The 20484-nt window shown below is 37.4% G+C and overlaps 1 pseudogene; it reads left to right on the plus strand.

Annotated features, from left to right (window-relative positions):
- The first annotated feature begins 357 nt into the window (after nucleotides 1-357).
- Nucleotides 358-20484, plus strand: part of LOC122903074 — a 151788-nt pseudogene continuing 131661 nt past the window's right edge.

The raw sequence follows: 20484 nt of genomic DNA on the forward strand, positions 1-20484 counted from the left end.
TGGATGCTGGCCTCAGAGTGAAGAAAATCAGTTGCATTAGACACAGATCTAGGAGGACCTGCTTGAGAAAATCAACTCCTTTGATGAGATGCTCAGCCTCTGGCACAACTGTCTCCTGGGCATCATTAGTAGCTTCAGGCTGAGTCTACTGCCCAGTGCTCCAGTTAGCTGGAATGAGGTGAACATGCTTGGGGGCAGACAACTTTGTTGTTCATGACTTGTCCAATAAGACGGGGTTCAAATTTCAGAGGTATTGACTTGCACCTTGGAAAAATCACTCTTACTTGGAGTTTTTGACATAAAACTGTCTTGAACCCTTCTAGAGACTCAAAAATTTTCTTGGACAACCATTCGACTATGATGGAGGCTTTTCTGACAGTCCACAGCAGCACAAAGCAGTTTGAGAAAGGTGAGCCTAGTCATTGTCTGCCCAACACAACTATGAGGACAGACGCATGATTGATACCCAAGAAAGAGACAGACCTATACGCTCAAAGGCTTCAAAGGAAGCCATTTGTTGCTTCTCATTGCTACTTACATCTCTGATCTTTCACTGGAAACATTTTTATTGTGCCTGAAGAACAACTTTTAATATTCATTCGCTGATAACAAATTTTCTGGTCTTATTTCTCTGAAAATACTTTCATTTTACATTCATTTGTGAAAGGTATTTTTACAGTACATAGAATTATAGGTTAACAGGAACTTTTTTTTAACCACTTAAATACATCATTTTATTTTCTTCCAGCTTCTATTGCTAGTTCTTTTTTTTTTTTTCTGGATTTTTTTTTCCAATTTATTTATTTTCAGAAAAACAGTATTCATTATTTTTTCACCACACCCAGTGCTCCATGCAAGCCGTGCCCTCTATAATATCCACCACCTGGTACCCCAACCTCTCACCCCCCGCCACTTCAAACCCCTCAGACTGTTTTTCAGAGTCCATAGTCTCTCATGGTTCACCTCCCCTTCCAATTTACCCAAATTCCCTACTCCTCTCTAACGCCCCTTGTCCTCCATGCTATTTGTTATGCTCCACAAATAAGTGAAACCATATGATAATTGACTCTCTCTGCTTGACTTATTTCACTCAGCATAATCTCTTCCAGTCCCGTCCATGTTGCTACAAAAGTTGGGTATTCATCCTTTCTGATGGAGGCATAATACTCCATAGTGTATATGGACCACATCTTCCTTATCCATTCATCCGTTGAAGGGCATCTTGGTTCTTTCCATAGTTTGGCGACTGTGGCCATTGCTGCTATAAACATTGGGGTACAGATGGCCCTTCTTTTCACGACATCTGTATCTTTGGGGTAAATACCCAGGAGTGCAATTGCAGGGTCGTAGGGAAGCTCTATTTTTAATTTCTTGAGGAATCTCCACACTGTTCTCCAAAGAGGCTGCACCAACTTGCATTCCCACCAACAGTGGAAGAGGGTTCCCCTTTCTCCACATCCTCTCCAACACATGTTGTTTCCTGTTTTGTTAATTTTGGCCATTCTAACTGGTGTAAGGTGATATCTCAATGTGGTTTTAATTTGAATCTCCCTGAGGGCTAATGATGATGAGCATTTTTTCATGTGTCTGATAGCCATTTGTATTTCTTGATTGGAGAAGTGTCTGTTCATATCTTCTGCCCATTTTTTGATGTGTTTGTCTGTTTCGTGTGGGTTGAGTTTGAGGAGTTCATTATAGATCCTTGATATCAACCTTTTGTCTGTACTGTCATTTGCAAATATCTTCTCCCATTCCGTGGGTTGCCTCTTTGTTTTTTTGACTGTTTCCTTTGCTGTGCAGAAGCTTTTGATTTTGATGAAGTCCCAGAAGTTTATTTTCGCTTTTGTTTCCTTTGCCAGTTCTTATATTAAGAAATAAACTGTCAGTCTAATTGTGGCTTTTAAAAAGATGATCAGTTGTTTCTCTTTAGTTGCTTTAAACATTTTTCTCTTTGTCTTGGCAGTTTTATTTTGATGTGTTTTGAAAAAAAACTTTTTAGATTTATTCTATTTGGGATTTGTAATTCTACTTCAGTTTTTGGCTTGATGTTTTTAATCAGTTTTAGAACATTCTCTTTGTCAACACGTCTTAAAATACTATTTTTAACTCACTCCTTGTCTTCTCTCCTAATAGAACCCATGTACAGCTTTCCACTGGTCTTCTATGTCTCTTCCCTCTCTTCCTGATTTTTTCATCCTTCTTGAGTTTCTATAGTTTTCTGAATAATTTCTTCTTACTTATTTTCCAGTTCACTAATTCCTTTTGCAACTATACTCAATCTTCTACTAAATCCATTCACTAAATTCTGCATTTTGGTGTTCATATTTTGAAGGTTAGAATTCCCATTTCTTACTTTTTTGTAGTTTCCAGAACTCCACAAAAATTCTCAGTTTTATCTTTCATCTCTTTCAATATAAAACTTTAGTTATTTTAAAGTCTATGTCTGATAACAAAAATATTTGACTGAAGCCTCTGTGGGTGCAAATATTGTCCCCTCCTTCTTTTCTTACAGAATTCAATCATGTTGCTTTAGCTCCTTGTGTACCATGTTATCTAAAAAAGAATTTTATTGGTGAAAAAATAATGAATACTGTTTTTCTGAAAATAAATAAATTGGAAAAAAAGAATTTTATTGAAGTATGATATTCAAGCAGTATAGTGTACATATATATGTACAACATATTAAATTGCTACAAATGATGCCTATCTATGTAACTTGTACTTAGATTAAGAATCATAGCACTACCAACATCCAGAAGCCCCCTTTGAACCTTTCTAGAAATTATTTCTGCATTTTTTCCTCCTCCACCAACCCAAGAATAACTACTATTCTGTTGTCTCATGGCACTGATGAGTTTTGGCCTAATTTTTGGACTTTATATGAATGAAATAATGAAGTATGTATTTTTTGGGTGGGTTTTGTCTTTTTTTTTTTTAACTTAACGTATCTGTGAGCTTCATCAGTATTATTTTGTGTAGTAGCTGTCCTCTGTTCATTTCCACTGCTATTTCATATTCTATTGTGTGAATTTGTTATAATTTATTTAGAATTCAATTGTTTATAGTTTTCAGATGGTACTTTGGGTCTTTAACAAGCAATGTGGCTAAGAATATTCTTATATTTGTATTTTGATGAATACATGTACTGCCCAGTTACTTTTGATTGCTAGGTACTGTGTTAACAAAATATTTTGGTAGGAGTTATAGAAAAATTTGACACTTGGGATATTATCTTTCCCTAGAGAAAATTTACATTTGCTTCTGCTTAGAACAACCTTAATCTAAAAACTGGGATGATTCTTAATCTAAAAACTGGATGAGTTCTTGTCCCTGTAAGGGCCTGGCCATAGCTGGGACACTCTGGTGTTTAGAGTACTGGACTTTGTGGGTCCTAACTCAAAGTTAGCACCCCATACCTGATCCCACAGAACTCTCCTTTCTAAAACTCCTTCTCTTTCTTGCTTTATATTTCTCAACTGGCTCATTTCTAGTTGCTACTTCTGTGGTCACCACGTCTCAGCTTTCTCAATCTCATACATTTTCTGTGGGTGAGTCATATGCATGACTTTAGGAGCCACCAGTACACTCAAGCTGTCAAGATCCTTTCTCCTGAACTCCAGAACAGTATTCAGTATTTTCTCCTGCTTCTTGTATGTTTCCAGTAGATGTCTTATGTAGTTTCAAACTCAATGTATCCAAATGGAAATCATTTCAGGAAATGGTCTGGTTATCTCCTTCACTGTCCAAACCAGGGAGTCATCTTAAACTCCTTTTTCTTTCTCATTTCCCTCATTCCATCAGTCTCCAATTCCATAGATTTTGGCTTTAAATACATATACAACTTTATGTTTTTAAAAAATACTTGAGCTCAAATACTACATGTTTGGCCATGAGATTCACAAAGCAATAAAACAAATGAGAAGATACTTGGGAGGTATTCAGATGGCAAGGATGGTACTTTATGAGCCTTATGTAGGCATGGGATGGTTCACATTATACTAAACCTCTCAGAATGCTGCTCTTTTGTATCTAGTCAAAGAACCAGTTTCCATATCCTCCTGCCCACGTATTCTGTTAAAATACATACCCATCTCCTAGGCATACATTATTCTTACTGTCCACCCCATCTGAGTCACCAACTCAATGGAATGCATATTTCAAAGCCTGAAAATAACAATTTATGCATAACTTGTAGATCCATGTGTGGAAGGTAGCCTGTGTGTTGATGAAGTCTTTCTCTATTTCTCCCTTGCCTTTCCTAAATTCTTCTTCTAATTGAAGCATAGTTAATGCATAATGTTATATTAGCTTCAGGTGTACAACATAGTCATCTGACAAGTCTATACCTTAAGCTATGCTCACCATGGTTAAGTGTAGTTACCATTTGCCATGATACAAGTTATTATAATTGACTACATTCCCTATGCTGTATTTTTCATCCTCATAGCTTATTTATTTTATAATTGGAATTTTGTATCTCTTTATCCCCATCCCCATCACCTAGTTCACTATTCTCCCAATCCCCTGCCCTCTGGCAACCAGTGGATTGTTCTCTGTATTTATGATTATATTTTTATTGATGTATGTTTGTTTTTTATATTTCACATGTAAGTGAAATCTTATATCATTTGTCTTTCCCTGACTTATTTCACTTACTAAATAGCCTCTAGGTCAATCCATGTTGTCACAAATGGCAAGATCTCATTCTTTTTAATGGTTGAATAATATTCCATGTTATATATAGCACCTCTTGTTTATCCATACATCTATTGATGGACACTGAGGTTGCTTCCATATCTTGGCTATTGTAAATAATGCGATAAATATAGGAGTGCTTATATTTTTTTGAATTAGCATTTTCATTTTCTTTGAGTAAATACCCAGTAGTGGAATTACTGGATTAAATGGTATTTCTTTTCTTTTTTTTTTTTTTTTTTTTTTTTTTAGTTTTTGAGAAATCTCTATACTGTTTTCCATAGTGGCCACACCAATTTACATTCTCACTAGTAACATACTAGGGTATCCTTTCTCCACATCCATGTCAACACTTGTTATTTCTTGTCTTTTCGATTTTAACTATTTTGACAGGTGTAAGGTAATACCTCATTATGGTTTTGACTTGAATTTCCCTGGCTATTAGAGACGTTCAGCATCTTTTTATGTGCCTTTGGCCATCTGTATGTCTTCTTTGGAAAAATATCTATTCATATTCTCTGCTCAATCTTTAATTGGATTGTTTATTTTTTTTTGGCATTGAGTTATAGAAGTTCTTTATGTATTTTGGATATTAATGTCTTATCTGATAGACTGTTTGCAAATAAGTCACTGTATAATAAGCTGGCTTTTTGTTTTGTTGATGGTTTCTTTCACTATACAAAAGCTTTCTTTTTTGATGTAGTTCTGATAGCATATTTTTGCTTTTGTTTCCCTTGCCTGAGGAAACATATCCAAAATTTGTTGCTAAGGCTGATGTCCAAAAGATTATTGGCTATGCTTAAGGTCTTTTATGGTTTTAGGTTTCATATTTGATCTTTTAATCCATTTTGAATTTTTGTGAATGAGGTAGGAAAGTGTCCAGGTTAATTCTTTTACATGTTGCTTTCCAGTTGTCCCAACACCATTTATTGAAGAGACTGTGTTTTCCCTATTATTTTTGCCTCCTTTGTTGTAAATTAATTGAACATATAAATGTGGGTTTATTCCTGGGTTCTCTATCCTGTTCCTGATCTATGTGTCTATTTTTGTGCCACTACCATACTGTTTTGATCATTATAGCTTTGTGATATATCTTAAATCTGAGATTATGATACCTTCAGTTTTGTATTTCTTTTTCAAGATTGGTTTGGCTATTTGGGATCTTTTGTAATTCCATACAAATTTTAGGATTATTTGTTCAGTTCTGTGAAAAATACTATTGGTATTTTGATAAGATTTGCATGAATTGATAGGTTCCTTTGGGTAATATAGTCATTTTGACAATATTAATTCTTCCAATCCATGAGCATGGTATAGTTCTCCATTTGTTTGCGTCATCTTTAATTTCTTACATCATTATCTTATAGTATTTAGTCTATAGATCTTTCATCTCCTCTAATTTATTATAATTAAAATATAAATTATAAATAAATTTAAAAATATTTTATTCTCTGATAAAATTATAAATGGGATTGTTCTCTTAGATTCTCTTTCTGTAACTTTTTATTAGTGTATAGAAATGCAACAGATTTCTGTATATTAATTTTGTGTCTTTTAACTTCACTGAATTCATTTATTAGTTCTAATAGTTTTTGGTGGAGTCATTACAGTTTTCTATATATATTATCATGTCATCTGTAAATAGTGGCAGTTTCATTTCTTCCATACCAATTTGGATGAATTTTATTTCTTTTTCTTGTCTGATGGTTGCAGCTAGGACTTCCAGTACTATGCTGAATAAAAGTGGTGAGAGTGGACATCCTTATGTTTTTCCTGATTTTAGAGGAAAAGCTCTGTTTTTTACCATGTTAGCTGTAGGTTTGTCATAAATGGGCTTTGTTATACTGAGATATGTTCCCCCAAATGCACTTTGTTGAGAGTTTTATAATGAACAAATGTTGAATTTTGTGCAATTTTTTATGCATGTATTGAGATGATTATATGGTTTTTATCCTTCATTTTGTTAATGTGATTTATTGTGTTAATTGATTTGCAGATATTGAAACATCCTTGCATCCCTGGAATACATTCCACTTAATAGTGGTGAATGATCTTTTTAATGTGTTGTTGAATGTCATTCGTTAATATTATGTTGAGGGTTTTGCATCTATGTTCATCAGATTTTGGCCTGTATTTTTCTTTTTCTTTCTTTTTTCTTTCTTTTTTTTTGGTACTGTCTTCATCTGGTTTTGATAATCAGGGTAATACTAGCTTTATGGAATAAATTTTGAAGCCTTCCTTCCTCTTCTTATTCTTTTTTTTTTTTTGGAAATAGTTTGAGGACAATAGGTATTAACTTTTCTTTAAATGTTTCATAGCATTCGCCTGTGAATATGCTCCTGGAATTTTGTTTGTGGGAGTTTTTGATTACTGATTCAATTTTGTTACTAGCAACCAGTCCATTAAGACTTTGTATTTCTTCTTGATTCAGTTTTGGGAGGTTATATGTTCCCAGGAATTTATCCATTTCTTTGAGGTTGTTTAGTTTATTAGCATATGTTTTTTTGTAGTTGTCTCATAATCCTTTATATTTCTGTGGTGTTGGTTGTTACTGCTACTCTTTTGTTTCTGGTTTTATCTTGCTCTTTTTCTTTGTTTGTTGATGAATCCAGCTAAGGTTTATCAATGTTGTGTATCTTTTCAAAGAACCAGTATTGGTTTGATCTTTTCTATTGTTTTGTTTAGTCTATTTTTCATTTATTTCTGCCATGATCTTTATTATTTCTTTCCTTCTACTAACTTTGGGCTTTGCTTGTCCTTTTTCTAGATTCTTTAGGTATAAGGTTAGGTTGCTCATTTGAGATTTTTCTTGTTTCTTGAGGTAGGCCTGTATTGCTATAAATTTGTCTCTCAGTATTGCTTTCATTGAATCCCAAAGATTTTGGACCATTGTGTTTTCATTTTCATTAGTTTCCATGTTATTTTTTTTTTAATTCCCTCTTTGATTTCTTCATTGATGCTTTGGTTGTTTAGTACCATGCTGTTTAGCTTCCAGGTGTTTGTGTCTTTTTGTTTGTTTTCCTTAGTTCTTTTTCTGAGGTTTTGTGGATTTGTTTGTTTGTTTGTTTGGAGCATATTCTTCTTTGTTTGACTTTCTGTGTTTGTGACAGTGAACCTATTAGGACATCTACACCTAAACTTGAAGGAATAGCCTTGTGTAAGGATATCTTCTGTGTAGACCATGTGAGCCTGGCAGATTTAGCTGACTGGCTGGGGCTGTAGCAGGCATGGGCTGGGTTTTGGGGTACTTTGTGCTCTAACCATCCTGGTGGGAAGCTAGAACTCAACTAGGCACAGGCTGAGGGGTGTCCCAGAGCTCTCCATGCAGAGAGTGCCATGGCAGGACAGCTGAAGCTCAAATGAGTGCAAGGTAGGGGGTCCTGGGGCAATCTGTGCAGGGGGTTTCTTGGTGGAACAGTTGGAGCTGAAGTGGGCATAGACCAAGAGATCTGGAGGTACTCCATGCATGGGGTGCCCTGGTGAGTCATCTGGAGCTGAAGTGGGTAAGATACTAGTGTGTCCCAGAATGCTTTGAATTTATGTGGCCTTGGTGAGATGACTGAGCCTGTAGCTGTCCAGGGGTGTCTGGACAGGACACCCTGCACTAGGGCTGCCTCCATGGGGGCAGGGCTGGTGTGGGTTAGGAGCCTGGGGGTCACTAAGGCAGCCAGCCTGCTGGGACATCCAGACCTTCCTCCTGTCTGCACTATCAAGGTGAATAGGGAACATAAACAGTGGCACTCACCTAACCCATCAACCCAGGAGAGAATTTCATCAACTCCCTAGCCATTTGGCAGAGTTCCAGGGTTGGTTCCTTTTATATTTTAGTTGCTCTTTTAAACCAAGGCAGGGCATCTAGGGCTGGTGTGGGAGTGGGGCTAGAGCTCACCCAAGAGCTCTGGAGCTGGTAGGCCAGCTGAGTGGCCCAGACCCTGCTCCCATCTATGCTATGACAGCGGACAGGGAATGTAAACAGTAGAGCTTGCAAGCCCCTCTGATTCAGAGGGAGTCCCAACCATTCAGTGGAATGCTAGTTCCTTTATATTCTAACTGTCCCTTTAAAAAATGGCTTTTTTTCTGTGTCTCAGAGCAGATAAATTAGCTCCTGGTCCCTCAGTACTATCCGTCCTACAGCAATTCATAATATGGGGGTGGGGATTCTCATCATTACCATGTCTCTGTCTCCCTGCCATTCTCTTTGTTGTTCCTCTATCCTCTGTTGTGCAGCAACTGTTCATATAGCCCTCAGTTCTTCTTCAGGAGGGATTGTTCTATATACAGGTGTGAATTTGCTGTGTTCAATGGAGGAGGTGAGTTTAGGATCTTCCTATGTTTTCATCTTCAACCTTCTCCCTATAGTAAATTGATCTTCCTAAATTCTTATGTTGTTTATACCACAGCATTCATCATAAATTATACATTGTCTTTTTTGCTGATAGTTTCAAATGCATTAATTTTGTCTCCCCAACTTCAGAGTTAGCTTCCTTGTGGGATGGGTAGGTAAGGCCTGTGTTTTCCAGTCCTTTGTATTCTTTGAACCTAACATGGGCTTGGACTGTACTGGATGCCTGGTAACCATTTATTATTTGACAGTTAGTTAATTTATAAAAAATTGAAATCACCCAAAACTTGTAGGATTTTTACTCTGATTCATAAAGGAAACTTGTTCATGTAGAAAAAAAATTGTCTTCTCTGCCTTTCTAAGTACCAATGAGCATGTTTTAACCTCTTAGCCAAAACAAGTTATTATACACAATTCATGCTCCCTAAGAATTTGTAAATGGGGATAGAGGGCAGTTACACATCAAAATAATTACTGATGTAAAATCAGTGACTTCCAAAAAAAATAAATAAATAAAACCAGTGGCTTCCAATATACTCACATTCATAAAATGACTTAACAGTTTCCAATTGCTTTCCTATTTCATCATGAAAATGATTATATCTGGAATGATATCATCACATAAGCATGTAATAACATGATTGCCTTTAAAAAGGTTCTTTTTAGGGCCTGCACATGAGAAAATATATACCATTGATTACCATAATGTAAGAAAGATCAGATACCAACTGGAAATGGCTTCTTTAAAGGGATTCCAGTGTGTGGGTGGGGAGGGAATAACATGCTATGTGGAATTTGTGTTAGGCCCATCAGTAGCATGGTGCCAAGGAAAGAAGCCTGGATGAGGAATCAGAGCTCCTGGATGAGGAATCAGAGCTCTTAGGCCATATCTACCTTCTACCAATTGCTGTTAGGATCTTGAATAAATCATTTACTATCTCTGAATCTTAGTTTTCCCACCCATAGAACAAGACTATTAATACTGGCAAATTTTTAACCTTATTCATCTAATATAACACATATAAAAGAATTTTGTAATCACCTAAGTAACCTAGCAGTGCAAGGGAGTCCTTATTGGGAGCCTCAATCAGTACCAGGGAGGTGTTTACGAGGAAGGACTCTGACGCTAAACGGCCTGCAAGGTAATCCCTATTAGCAACCTTCTAACTTTCTCAACCGTAAAATGGGATTAGAACGATACACCTTACCTCACACAGTTGTGAGGATTAAGGAAGATAACACATAAAAACCATCAGCACTGCTTCATACATAGTAAGATCGACATTGTCATTAGCTATTATTATTGCTAATTATTTCATGCATGATCTAAAAAGAATAGGTAATTTGAGATGTTATCGATATGCTGAGAAACACCTGGCTAAAGAATGAAACAACCCATCAAACAATTACTTTCTGATCGATAGGTAACATTTTTAGAGACATGGGCGAGGTCCCTGTCTTCCTGGACTTCTATATGAAGAGGATAGGGAGAGACAAGGAATAAGTAAAGAAAAAAATACATTAGGAAATGACTAAAATGGTGGATTCAGAAAGTGCTGTGGATGGAGTGAGCCTTGTGTTGAGGCTGCCGTTGTCATGTGGTGGCGAAGTCTGCTCTGAGGAGGGGATGTTCATGCCAAGGCCTGAAGGATGAGAAAGAACCTGCTATAAGGAGAACATGCAAAGAGAGTGTGGAGACAAAATCCCAAGGAGGTAGGGGCTTGCAGACTTGGGGACAGAAAGGGGTGAACCTGCTGGAACATAGTGTGGATGGGAGGAAGTATTCAGTAAGATTGTAGAGAGGGGTGCCAGGGTGGCACAGTCATTAGGCATCTGCCTTCAGCTCAGGTCATGATCCCAGGGCCCTGGGATCCAGCCACATCGGGCTCCCTGCTCGGTAGGAAGCTACTTATTTCCCCAAGTGGGAAATAAGTGTCTCCCTCTCCCACTCCCCCTGCTTGTGTTCTATCTTAAAAAAAAAAAAAAAAAGTTTGGAGAGAGGGGTTCACTCACATAAAGCCTTTTAGGTCATAGCAGGGTTGGATTTTATTCCATGAGTATCAAGAAAACTTTGAAGCATTTGTTTAGGGAAGGGATCAAAGAAGGCAATATAGAATATTTAATTATATATGACAAAGGCCTTTCCAGATGAGCATAAGTAACAGTTAATTTACAGTAAATTATTTTGTTCAATTAGCAGATTTTGGTGACATTAGAACAGTTTTCAAAATAAATCTAACTGAGGGCTGCTAGGACCTTAATTAAATGTAGTATTTAACATTGGTACACTAGATTTAGATGACTTTTTGCTTCGGGCAATCAATGCATTCTAAATCCATATTATTGGTCTAGGCAGAAACCACCACATTGTTTATGCCACCCTAGGACATTTAATCTCAGTGCAGTGTGCCCTGCAGTGAAGACTAATAACTTCTCATTTATTAGACTTAAAAGGGAGGGATTTGCTTTTGGCTGTGAAAGAAAACCAGACAAACAGAGCCATAAATGCATATTGGCTTGTTTGTTATTATTATATTTTGCTTCATGCAACAAGTCCAGAGTAGGAGGTGTTTCAAAGGCTCAAGTTATATCAGAGTCCACTTGTTTGCAATTCCTCGATTTCCTCCCTCGTGGTCCCTACGTGGTTGCTGCAGCTCCTAGCAACACACTTATACCCCAGGCAAGAAGAAAAGGGTGAGAGAATGTGGTAGTGCCTGTGTCAGGAAATCAGACTCTTAGATGTGCACAGAAATCTTATCTTTGGCTTCTACATCTTTGGCTTGAACTTTGTCACAGTTACTGTTTTTAGTCAGAGTAGGTAAATTTTTAGTTTTCAATAGCTATACTAAAGGAAGAAAAGGAAATAAGGTTGAAATGGGTTTGAGTGAGCTGACCTATGTTATTTTTCACAGTAGGGTTATTACACAACTTTAGTTCCCCCTAGCAGTAACAATATCTATAGCAGATACTGAATTGCTGCACACTCCTGGCATGAAAAATTACATCTGGAAAGGGTTATCTTGGGAGATAGTTAAATAAATTTTCCAGCTGACTATGAAATCTGAAAGTGAAGGTAAACATCTGCATCAGGTAGTAAATAAAATTTCAGGATTGACTAACTTTCATAATTGATCCCAGATTTCCGTGATTACAGTCACACACATAGCCATCCATTTAACTGATCTTTGTACTTGAGAGGGTGAGCTACTTGGCTTCACTTAGCTATATAATAAAGCATCCTAAAGCAGAAGTGCAATTGCTTCTGAGTGAGTTGGGCTCTTTGGCTGAAACTCCGCTTGTGTATTTTCATGTAACTTCAGGGCATTGTCCCTGTGATTTATTCCTGGATGGAAAAGAAGATGCAGACTCCAGATTTTATAGTATCTGGAAATGCCTTTAAAGGGGAAAGGGAAAGCAGTTAAGTGGCTAGAGCTGTAACAATTATAAATCCTAGGCAATGTCTTTATAGAACAATTAAAGTGATTTGGCAGGAAGCTAATAGATTTAATCAATTTTTAAAAATCAAAATAGATTAGCTAGTGGGTGCAGTGGAAAGTGTACAGCTGAGATGTTAGCTCAACCTCCACCACTTACAGTGCTCTCTGGACAAGTTTCCTCAATGGTAACACAGGGATAATAATGGGGACCATACTGGACAGTTGACACTGGGCTATAGAGCAGCCAAATAGCCCTTAAATTTGAAGGGATTTCCAAAATAGGTGGGAGAGATGGTTCCTTTTCTCCACAAAAAGGGAAAATACTTTCTCTTTTCATCTTGTAGAAGCCAGAATCTCGGGCAGCACAAATAGATTTTGCTGAAAATAATCATGAATTGCTTCCTAAGAGCACAGCAAGTTCTTGGGGAGAGGCCTAAAGATCAGCTAGACTTTAGTTTTGAAGGGGGTTGGTGTAGAGTCCGGAGTCCAGTGGGCCAGCATCCAGCATACAATGGCAGCTGCTCTGTAGGCAATTTTGGTGGCGGGGTCTCGGCTGTGCCTTTCCCTGCTTTGTTTCTGTTTGTTCCTTGTTCTCTGGGCTTCAGGTAGTCTCTCCAATTATCCACTTAATGTCTGAGTTTCTCCTTTCAATATTTTTATTAATACATAACTTCATATAACATATAATCTTTTATTAGTTTCAGGTATACAACATAATGGTTCTCTATATTTATATATTGCAAAATGATCACCACAAAAGGTCTAGTTCATATCCATCACCCACAGTTACAAAAAATGTTTTTTCTTGTGATAAGTTTTTTCCATTTAACATTTTCAAGTATATTTTAATTCCAGTGTAGTTAACGTACAGTGTTATATTAGTTTTATGTACAGTACAATGGTTCCAACAGTTTCATATATTACTCGGTGCTCATCAAGATAAATGTACTCTTAATTTCCTTCACTGATTTCACCCATCCCCCTCCAACCACCTCCCTTCTGGTACCATCTGTTTGTTCTCCATAGTTAACTGTGTTTTTTGGTTTGTCCCTTCTTTTTTCCTTTGTTCATTTGTTTTGTTTCTTAAATTTCACTTATGAGTGAAATTATATGGTACTTGTTTTCTCTGACTGGCTTATGGGTTATACTCTCTAGATCGATCCACGTTGTTGCAAATGGCAAAATTTCACTCTTTTTGTGGCTGCATGTACGTATGTGTGTATACACACACACACATACATACATACATACTACCTCTTCTTTATCCATTCCTCTATGCACACTTGGACTACTTCCGTAGTTTGACTATTGTAAACAATGCTGCAATAAATATAGAGATGCATGAATCCGTTGAAATTAGTCTTCTCATGTAGTGTTGTTCCTGGATCATACGGTAGTTCTATTTTTAATTTTTTGAGGAACATCTATGCTGTCTTCCACAGTGGCTGGATGAGTTTGCATTTCCACCAACAATGTACTATGATTCCTTTTTCTTGGCATCCTTGCCAACATATATTATTTCTTGAGTTTTTTATTTTAGCCATTCTGACGGGTGTGAGGTGGCATCTCACTGTGATATTGATGTTGATTTGCATTCTCCTGATGATGAGTGATGTCGAGCATTTTTTGAGAACTTTAAAAATCTGCTTTCTTGGCAACTTTCAAGTATATAATATGGTATTAATTATGGTCATGATGCTCTACTAGAGTGAGTTTCTGATATCTGTACCAGGGAACTCTAATTAACACTGGAAGGAGCCGGAGTATAAATGATGCGGTGCATGCCACCCAGACCCTCTGTCGAGGAAGGTCTGTGTCTTCTTTCTGCTTGTGCTGCAGAGTGATGCTCAGCGGCAGGGAGCTGCTCCTGTTGGACGGTTGCCAAATCCCTACTTCGTTTTGCGCTATGCACCATGCGCACATCCTTAAGTGTTTAAAAATCCAACCCTTTGGGATGTTCATTTTTACAAGCATTTAAAATGCTGATTGGAAATCTTTAGTCACTTCATTAAAAGACCCCTTCAGGGTGTGCCTCAGTTGGCTGGGTTAACTAGTGGCAACAAACAGTGGTGCTTTGGAGCACTTTTAACTACCAGGAAGTCCATCTTTGCTGTGTGTAAAGCTGTTATTTCTTCAGGCAACAAACTAGCACAGTTCTTGAAAGTATCAAATAGGAAATTATGTCCCCCTCCAGATCAGCCATAGCTAGTGAAAATATGTCTTATTTATTTTTACTAAATTTGAATAAGAACCAACCTTTGTACTTTTTTGGTAGTCATTAGCTGTCTGATAATTAGTTCAATCTCAAAATTATGGAAGAAGGGAAAGTAGTGTATATTGAACTCCACAATATACCAGATGCTGTGCTGGGCACTTTCATTTACTCTCCACATAATTCTCTTAGCAACCCTGAACATGACATAGCATTATCTTCACTTTATAAACAATGATCTTAGATTCAGTTTCAAGGTCCCTCAGCTAAGAAATGGTGGCAAGGGATGCCACACATGTTTGCCTGATTCTAAGAACAATGTCTTCTCATTCATCTGATTACTGGATATTCAGCGGGTACCTAGCTTGTAACAGAGATAGTGTTAAATAATGAGTAAGTATCTCATCCCCTGAAGAACTCATTGACTAGAAGGTGAGATAGACTCCAAAACCAACAATATATATAAAGCACAGTGTGAGTGATCCATGATAGACGCATATAGAGGTATAGGGGAGGGGCTCAGTTGAAATTGTGGGCAAGGAGGGCTTAGCTGATGCATGAAGTCTGTGCTGTGGCCAGGAGGAAGATTAGATTAGTGGTCAGCCAGGTACAGAAGAGAGAGATGGATCTATCCATCTACCTAATGTATCTGTAAGGGACTGAATGTTTGTGTCACCCTTCCCAGACTCATATTTTGGAGCCCTTGCTCCTATGGTGACTGTGTTCGGAGATAGGTCCTCTAAGAAGGTAATTAGGTTAAATGAAGTCGTAATAGTAGGGCTTTGATCTGATAGAATAATCGGAGTCATAGCTGGAGTGGACTTCACAGGATCATGCTATTAAGTGGCCTTATTTTCCAGATGAAGAAACCAAGACCCATCAGGGTTAAACCGTTCGTTTTATGTTATTCAGCAGTTACTGACTGAGACACACTAGAACTCATGCTTCCATGACTCAACTGGTGCTTTCTGGATCACACTGAAGACCTAGAAGGGGCTTGACGTCTCCATCTAGGCCACATCTACTTCTACTGTGGAACACAGTTTTCCCTCTCTGCATAACAGAGAGTACATTCATTTCTACAAAGCTTAATGGAAAATGATATTCTTTTGGCTGGAGATGTTTATGGTGATGATGTTTTTACTATATATATATATTTATGATTTCTGAATATGAAATCAGTATTTGTAAGTAAGGGATACTTGCTATTTTTAATTGCTATCCTTCCACAAGTTTTTCTTCTTTTTTTTTTTTTGCAAGCATAATTTTTAGTGTAGGCAGTTGTTTTTTCTTCAAAGAATATTATTAATATCTCTTATTTTTCCTAGTGTCATATATTTTAGCAGAAGGGTCTGCAATTAGATAATTCCAATTATTCATTTGCATTGCATGTGAAGTGCCACTTTATGTGGAACCAGTTTTCAGTCTGTTTACTTATATCTTATTTCATGTGCTATTTCCTGATTATTAAGAAAAGGGAAGTAAATTACACTTGTCATAAAGTCTGCTGAGCTGACCACAGGCAATTAAAAATCTATAAACCTTTAGCTGTAACTTCTTAACAATACAGAAGATTAGCTGGGGGGAAGAAAAAACATTTGAAGGGAAAGCAAGCTCATGTTCTCAGGATGTAGTGGGGTTCCTCCCCTGCCCAGCTGGTGGGTACATTTACTTGTCAGTTTGGTTGACTTCAGTGTGCTCTGAAAAGTCATGTTCTTCTGGCAATTATTAGCTAATATGTAATATGAAGAGGTATCACCAAGCATTAGTAATTTTATAGGACTAATTTAAACAAATAGACATCAAGTAACTAAAAGCAAGTAAAGAAGATGGCAGTTTAACAAGGAAGAAATCCATCAAGTATTGACCACTGAGTTCCACAGTGAGATGTATTAAGGGACATAGAATTTTCCTGGACCATGCAGGCCTTTTGGTTCTAGCTGAATGAATCTGTCAAAGCAGAGGAAGGGGTAGGGAGCTGAAAAGGATGATTAAAAAGGAAAAACAAAGTGAGCAAATTAGCCTCTCTAGGCTCTTCACACTAGGTTGTCTCCTTTAGCAACTCTGTCCATACCTTGTACCTTTTCATAATAGCTACCACACTCTGAAATAATTTTTTTAGCATCTGTCTTTCCCTGCCTGTGTTCAGACTAGCCATGATATTTTGGCCAAGTGACTTAATAGTCGTTGCCTCCTTAGTTTCCCTACCTGTAATGTGGGGAAAATGAGATACTTACTTCATGGGTTAGTATGTGTAGAAACTTAGACCACCACCTGGCTCAGGGTTTGCCCAACAAGGGTAAGGACTGCTTCTGTCTTGTTTCCCACATTATTTCTGATTCTTTAGTACCATGATTAGCTCACTGTAAGGCCTTAATAGTTGTTACTCATCAACTGACCCTAGGCCCAGCAGCCCTCTAAAATATCCAGTCTTGGAGCCTCTGGTTGGCTCAGTTAGTTAAGCATCTGTCTTCAGATCACATCATGATCCCAGGGTCCTGGGATTGAGCCCCACACTGGGGCTGCTCAGGGGGGTCTGTTTCTCCTTCTCCCCTTCCTCCTCCCCCGTCTCCCCACCTCTCTACCCACCCTGCTTATGCTTTCTCTTTCTCGCAAATAAATAAATAAACATCTGAGGAGCTGATCATCTGTTTTCTTCTGTGGAACCTTCATCCTCAACTCAGGGCCTTTGAAATAGATGGTGTTCTTTGGTTGAAAGTGGGCCCCAGGGACAGGATGGATTATCTCTAAATACTGCCCCTGGGGGTCTCTGGTTGTCAGATGAAGGTGGTGGCTCATGCTCATCTTTTCTAGAGAGGACCATTTGATCTAAGAAACTGGGAGCTTCTATCTATGTCATGAGTACCCTTCTCTATGAAGTACTTTTTCTAATTAAATTTTTTAAATTTAAATGACAATAGTATTAAGTCAAATTGCATAATCATAATTATGATAAAAGGAAAGTTACTTGCTCCAATTGTCCTGCTTACATCCCAATTTATAGAATTGGAATAGTTTCGAACTATTTTGTTTTAGTCATTAGTCTTATAACAGCACATTAAGTATATATATCTCTCTTGATTTTCCATTTTTGACTCTAGATAATACTTGCTGATTTCCTACCATAAAGATAAGGCTTTGCCTTTCTTATGCTATCCTCTCTGCCTCCTATCACCTCATTCCAGTGTTTGGTAGTTTTATTTTTTAAGTGCTCTTCTGTCTTCTGAATGTTTCTGTCAGAATCCTTTTTTTCTGATGGTTTACCATGGTCTTTCTTTTATGGTAATGTTGATGCAAGGTGATTCTTGCTGCTGTGTATCACACCTGCTTCCTGAGAGTGGGTGAGATTTCCTGCAAATAAGGCATCACTCTGGGCACACTGTGTGTACTCCGATCTTGAGGGTAGGGTGTGCCCATGGGTAGGCTGGTTTAAAAGTTTAGGTTTTCCAAATGCCAGTATGAGGATGGCTTTCCTTTGAAGCCCCAGTACCCATACCTAAAGTCTCAAGGTGGTCCATTCAATTTCTTTGGAAAGGAGCCCTCTATTTTGCCCAGGGGTAAAATGCTCCCACTATGGGTTAGTGCTGGCATGGGGTTGAGGAGTGAACAGTAAAATCAGGCTGGGGAATCTGGAGTGTGCAGCCGTCCCTGTAGTGATTTTTCAGTGAATCCTCTTCCTATCTCACCCCCCACTTCTCACTCTTGTTATACACCCATAGATAACTCATATGTATTCAAAAACTTACTTGTGGTCCAGAATCCAATGTAAAGAATTGAGAGTGTAGGAATGAATAACTGAGATGGAAAACAACTTCAGGCTAGTTCAGTGTGTCATTCCTAGATAGGGCTCTAACAATAATCTGTGAAATATGAGATCTGCAGGTGGAGGCCAAGGACTAAGTAAACTTTAATGTGTTGAAAAGAGGAAGTTTCAAATCATTATAAATGGAAGCTTAAAGATACAGGCAGGATAAACTATCACACTGAGGCTTAAGTTGAAAAAATTATTGGGATCAACAGGATATTACAGAGCCATCACTGACAAGTATCACCTTCAACTCTGGAGCTCTGAGAGACATAGAGCCCACTTAGTAAGACCCTTTACTGCACCAAGAGAAAGAAGAGACATAAAAAGGTTAGTGACGCCAACCTTTAAGCCAGATCTTAATCCCACTATGCCCATTAGCCTGTAAATGTGGACAGCCTGGAATCATTTTACAACATCTCCGCTCCAGCCTTCCTCATTACACATTTGATTCATTTCCAAGGACGAAAGTGTGAATGTGCTTTCAGGATGTTGACTGTTCAATAATTTATGTAAGGCTATAAACACATTTCAGCACATTTAGGAAACAGATTTTCCTTAATTTTTTCTATGGTGTAGTCTCTAAACAATTTCTGGTCAATTAAAACCTCTTGTGATCAATGGTATTGTCAATTCCGTCTTTTATAATTTTCAGAAAAATCTATCCTAAAATGCATTTCTCACATGCATTTGTGTCTAAGAATTACCTCTCTTCTATTTTTGTCCATATTGCAAATTTTGCCAAAACCATTTCCTCTTGTCAGCCAGAGCTCTAATATCATTTCTCTTATAAAATATTATGTCATCCATCATTGTTAATGTCACCCATATTCTCTTTATCATGTTTATGTCTTTCTTGTATACACAGCTCTTTGATATTTCAAAACCTTCCTGCTACCATTTCCTTGTTTTAACAATGTCTCTCGAATACCAAGGATAGAACACAATTTTGTTTTTCTTTTGGAGAGATACCTCATAGAAATAAATCTTAATATATTTTTCTAGCAATGACTAGTTTAAAAGACATTTTACTTTGGAGTTTACTTTTTCCCTCTTATCTCAGCTTGGCTTTTCTTTTTATTCTTACCTTTTTCGTTTACCTGTAGATGTATTCCTGATATCTAGGTCCTGTTTTTATATAGTTCTCATTTTTATATCACTTATATGAATAAAGTCCATAAAATTATTTCCCAGATTAATCACAGAATTTCAAGGTTGAAGGAATGATAAAGGTCATCTAGCTCAGAACTCATTGGAAGGTTGAATTTCCTTGATAATATCTATCAAATGTTTATACCACCTGTATTTGAGCAATCACTGTCTCCCAAGTTGGTTTCTTATATGCACAGTTTCATTTTAGAAAATTCTTCCTTACATCTGGTCAAATCTGTATTATACCAAATTATTCCTTTCTTTCCGCTCCCCGGAAGTATCCTTTCCTCAATATTTAACACATCTGACCAATAATGATTCTATTTGCATGTCTTTTTCTTTTAGCTCATGTAAAGCGCTCCTTTACTGTTTCAAAAACTCATCTACTCCTCCTCCCTCTTTCAATGCACATGATTTTTAATTTGCATCGTTGAACTGTAAATTATGTAATTTTTCTAAAAAATTAGAAAGGTAATATAAAACTAAAGTCATATAAAAATATCCATTTAAAGCATATTTTTTGAAAGAAGTGATTGTATAGCAAGAATGAATTAAGATTTGTGATGGGAAGACAGAATAGCCTCATATTAACTGCATTACTTTCCCCCTCACAATACTGTACCAGTGTTTGGTAGCTGTCATAACAAATTAGCCCAAACTTAGCAAGTTAACACAGATTCATTATCTTATAATTCTGTAGTCAGGAATCAGTTATGGGTCTCACTGGGCTAAAATCAAGGTATCAGCAGGGATGTGTTCCTTTTTGTGGGCTGTGATAGGATCGGTATCCTTGACTTTTTCAGCTTACAGAGACTGCCTCTACATTTCTCATGGTTTCAGG

The sequence above is a fragment of the Neovison vison genome, chromosome 1, assembly GCF_020171115.1.
Source record: "Neovison vison isolate M4711 chromosome 1, ASM_NN_V1, whole genome shotgun sequence".
Classification (NCBI taxonomy): Eukaryota; Metazoa; Chordata; class Mammalia; order Carnivora; family Mustelidae; genus Neogale; species Neogale vison.